This window comes from Rhinoderma darwinii, chromosome 3, assembly GCF_050947455.1.
Source record: "Rhinoderma darwinii isolate aRhiDar2 chromosome 3, aRhiDar2.hap1, whole genome shotgun sequence".
Lineage (NCBI taxonomy): Eukaryota > Metazoa > Chordata > Amphibia > Anura > Rhinodermatidae > Rhinoderma > Rhinoderma darwinii.
This window is the reverse complement of record NC_134689.1, coordinates 3,604,933-3,609,581: the sequence shown is the minus strand read 5'-3', so window position 1 is coordinate 3,609,581 and position 4,649 is coordinate 3,604,933. Positions and strand designations below refer to the sequence as shown.

The 4,649-nt window shown below is 53.1% G+C and overlaps 1 long non-coding RNA gene across 1 annotated transcript; it reads right to left on the bottom strand.

The window, feature by feature from the left end:
- Window positions 1-3,487: 3,487 nt before the first annotated feature.
- LOC142750809 (uncharacterized) lies at window positions 3,488-4,430 on the bottom strand. Its single transcript, XR_012882608.1, has 2 exons — window positions 4,298-4,430; window positions 3,488-3,754 (listed from the first exon to the last, which is right to left on the bottom strand). It is a non-coding gene; the product is annotated as an uncharacterized LOC142750809 (long non-coding RNA).
- Window positions 4,431-4,649: the final 219 nt, after the last annotated feature.

Sequence of the window (4,649 nt, the reverse complement as noted above, 5' to 3'; positions counted from 1 at the left end):
GTACAATAATGAGGGTCTGCAGGCAGCAGTGAAGATGGTGGAGGGTCCTGGAGAGCGGTACAATAATGAGGGTCTGCAGGCAGCAGTGAAGCATGGTGGAGGGTCCTGGAGAGCGGTACAATAATGAGGGTCTGCAGGCAGCAGTGAAGCATGGTGGAGGGTCCTGGAGAGCAGTACAACAATGAGGGTCTGCAGGAAGCAGTGAAGCATGGTGGAGGGTCCTAAAGAGCGGTACAATAATGATGGTCTGCAGGCAGCAGTGAGGCATGGTGGAGGGTCCTAAAGAGCGGTACAAAAATGAGGGTCTGCAGGCAGCAGTGAGGCATGGTGGAGGGTCCTGGAGAGCGGTACAATAATGAGGGTCTGCAGGCAGCAGTGAAGCATGGTGGAGGGTCCTGGAGAGCAGGACAATAATGAGGGTCTGCAGGCAGCAGTGAAGCATGGTGGAGGGTCCTGGAGAGCAGGACAATAATGAGGGTCTGCAGGCAGCAGTGAAGCATGGTGGAGGGTCCTGGAGAGCGGTACAATAACGAGGGTCTGCAGGCAGCAGTGAAGATGGTGGAGGGTCCTGGAGAGCGGTACAATAATGAGGGTCTGCAGGCAGCAGTGAAGCATGGTGGAGGGGCCTGGAGAGCGGTACAATAATGAGGGTCTGCAGGCAGCAGTGAAGCATGGTGGAGGGTCCTGGAGAGCGGTACAATAACGAGGGTCTGCAGGCAGCAGTGAAGATGGTGGAGGGTCCTGGAGAGCGGTACAATAATGAGGGTCTGCAGGCAGCAGTGAAGATGGTGGAGGGTCCTGGAGAGCGGTACAATAATGAGGGTCTGCAGGCAGCAGTGAAGATGGTGGAGGGTCCTGGAGAGCGGTACAATAATGAGGGTCTGCAGGCAGCAGTGAAGCATGGTGGAGGGTCCTGGAGAGCGGTACAATAATGAGGGTCTGCAGGCAGCAGTGAAGCATGGTGGAGGGTCCTGGAGAGCAGTACAAAAATGAGGGTCTGCAGGAAGCAGTGAAGCATGGTGGAGGGTCCTGGAGAGCGGTACAATAATGAGGGTCTGCAGGCAGCAGTGAAGCATGGTGGAGGGTCCTGGAGAGCAGTACAAAAATGAGGGTCTGCAGGAAGCAGTGAAGCATGGTGGAGGGTCCTGGAGAGCGGTACAATAATGAGGGTCTGCAGGAAGCAGTGAAGCATGGTGGAGGGTCCTAAAGAGCGGTACAATAATGAGGGTCTGCAGGCAGCAGTGAAGCATGGTGGAGGGTCCTGGAGAGCGGTACAATAATGAGGGTCTGCAGGCAGCAGTGAAGCATGGTGGAGGGTCCTGGAGAGCAGTACAAAAATGAGGGTCTGCAGGAAGCAGTGAAGCATGGTGGAGGGTCCTGGAGAGCGGTACAATAATGAGGGTCTGCAGGAAGCAGTGAAGCATGGTGGAGGGTCCTAAAGAGCGGTACAATAATGATGGTCTGCAGGCAGCAGTGAAGCATGGTGGAGGGTCCTAAAGAGCGGTACAAAAATGAGGGTCTGCAGGCAGCAGTGAAGCATGGTGGAGGGTCCTGGAGAGCGGTACAATAATGAGGGTCTGCAGGCAGCAGTGAAGATGGTGGAGGGTCCTGGAGAGCGGTACAATAATGAGGGTCTGCAGGCAGCAGTGAAGCATGGTGGAGGGTCCTCGAGAGCAGTACAATAATGAGGGTCTGCAGGCAGCAGTGAAGCATGGTGGAGGGTCATGGAGAGCGGTACAATAATGAGGGTCTGCAGGCAGCAGTGAAGATGGTGGAGGGTTCTGGAGAGCGGTACAATAATGAGGGTCTGCAGGCAGCAGTGAAGCATGGTGGAGGGTCCTGGAGAGCGGTACAATAATGAGGGTCTGCAGGCAGCAGTGAAGCATGGTGGAGGGTCCTGGAGAGCAGTACAAAAATGAGGGTCTGCAGGAAGTAGTGAAGCATGGTGGAGGGTCCTAAAGAGCGGTACAATAATGATGGTCTGCAGGCAGCAGTGAAGCATGGTGGAGGGTCCTAAAGAGCGGTACAAAAATGAGGGTCTGCAGGCAGCAGTGAGGCATGGTGGAGGGTCCTGGAGAGCGGTACAATAATGAGGGTCTGCAGGCAGCAGTGAAGCATGGTGGAGGGTCCTGGAGAGCAGGACAATAATGAGGGTCTGCAGGCAGCAGTGAAGCATGGTGGAGGGTCCTGGAGAGCAGGACAATAATGAGGGTCTGCAGGCAGCAGTGAAGCATGGTGGAGGGTCCTGGAGAGCGGTACAATAACGAGGGTCTGCAGGCAGCAGTGAAGATGGTGGAGGGTCCTGGAGAGTAGTACAATAATGAGGGTCTGCAGGCAGCAGTGAAGATGGTGGAGGGTCCTGGAGAGCGGCACAATAATGAGGGTCTGCAGGCAGTAGTGAAGATGGTGGAGGGTCCTGGAGAGCGATACAATTATGGGGGTCTGCAGGCAGCAGTGAAGCATGGTGGAGGGTCCTGGAGAGCGGTACAATTATGGGGGTCTACAGGCAGCAGTGAAGCAAGGTGGAGGGTCCTGGTGGAGGTTCTGGCAGAGGTTCTGGTGGAGGGTCCTGGTGGAGGTCCTAGTGGAGGTTCCGGTGGAGGGTTCTGGTGGAGGTTCTGGCGGAGGTTCCGGTGGAGGGTCCTGGTGGAGGTTCTGGCGGAGGTTCCGGTGGAGGTTCTAGTGGAGGGTTCTGGTGGAGGGTCCTGGCGGAGGTTCTGGCGGAGGTTCTGGTGCAGGTTCCGGTGGATGTTCTGGCGGAGGTTCCGGTGGATGTTCTGGCGGAGGTTCCGGTGGAGGTTCTGGCGGAGGTTCCTTGAAGGATTATTGGTGTCTTCTATGCTGAGAAATACAGGCAGATACTGCCCCATCATGTAATACCATCAGGGTGGCATCTGATGGGCTCCAAATTTATTCTGCAGCAGAACAACAACCCCCAACATCCAGCCAATGTCATCCTGTCTGGATTACATGAAGAGACGTAAAATCTGCGCTTAGTTCTCCAAGATCTGGAACAACCTCCCGGCCGAGTTCCTGCAAAAACTGTGCAAGTCCCTATAGAAGGAGCCCATATAATCAACCCTGTCCCTATAGAAGGAGCCCATATACTTCATCACCTCTGTCCCTATAGAAGGAGCCATATACATAATCAACACTGTCCCTATAGAAGGAAACCATATACATAATCACCCCAGTCCTTGTAGAAGGAGTCCATATACATAATCACCCCTGTCCCTATAGAAGGAGCCCATATAATCACCCCTGTCCCTATAGGAGCCCATATACATCACCGCTGTCCCTATAGGAGCCCATATACTTCATCACCGATGTCCCTGTAGAAGGAGCCCATATACATAATCACCCCAGTCCTTGTAGAAGGAGCCCATATACATCATCACCCCTGTCCCTATAGAAGGAGCCCATATACATCATCCCCTCTGTCCCTACATACAAAATGCCAGAACAAAAACACATGAAAAAGAGAGAATTCCGGCGCTGTGATCTTTATATTTCTTTACGTTACTTACGAGTCAGAATTAACCCCTCGTGTGACAAGTTTCTGCAGCTTCACGTGGAACATTTTCTCCTTTTACTCGTCGTCTGTGCCCATTTTTTGCTAAAAAAAACAGCCAGATGACCGTAATCTGCAGTGCCACTGACCACCAGCAGAGGGCGACCACAGCGCTCCCATCATCCGTAGTGTTATATGGCATCCATCTAATGCATAGACCACCCCCTATGACATCCATATGACCTAATAGAACATATAGAAATGGCTTATTGTAGTGAGACTACCCCTTTAAGGCGCTCTGGCGAGGCGGTGCCCACGCGGTGAATACCACGCATGCCAACACCCGCCATGATTAATCTTGACAATATTTTTCTCGCGGGAGGTTTATCTGTTTGTAATTTATAATCATTCAGTTCTTGCTGTAATATAATTATCTTGCCATGGTCTGACCTCCCGTTGACCTTGTGCGCAGCCAATCTGAATGAGCAAGGCTGCAGTGTAGAGCATGGGGGAGGGACTGAGCAGCAGCCTGAGCCTCTGATGAGACAGGAGGTAAACTTGAAACTACTATAGACATTGCAGCTGAGATGAGGTCACTGATCATAGTTATCCCCAAATGGAGCAAGGCTGCAGTGTAGAGCATGAGGGAGGGAGTGGTGAAACAGCAGGTGAATTTCGGACTATGACAGACTCCAACAGACAATGCAGCTGAGCTGGAGTCACTGATCGTAATGGAGCAGGGACATCAAATGCAGAAGAAAATGAATACAAGTTAGACAGCATTACCCGGATCACCTGCAGGAGTGTGGGCCCTCAGGTGCCCCCTGCCCAATAACAAGACATCAGAACTATAAATGTCACATGATAGGCGGGGGACCCGGTACAGATCATGATTGACAGCCAGAGGTGACAGTCAGAGGACGCAGTGTCCCTTTAACAGGCCAACCCACCTGACGTTGACGTCAGCTGCCCCACCCACCGTCCCCCATGTGAGCGTAGAGAGAACGCTTTCGCGTTCCAGGCCTCACTCTGGAGCTAAGCCCCGCCCAATCTACATTAGAAGCCCTTTCTCCAGGCCACACCCACTCTGTTTACTGCATATTCCGATTGGTCAGCTGTTGACAGGTGTGGGTGGATC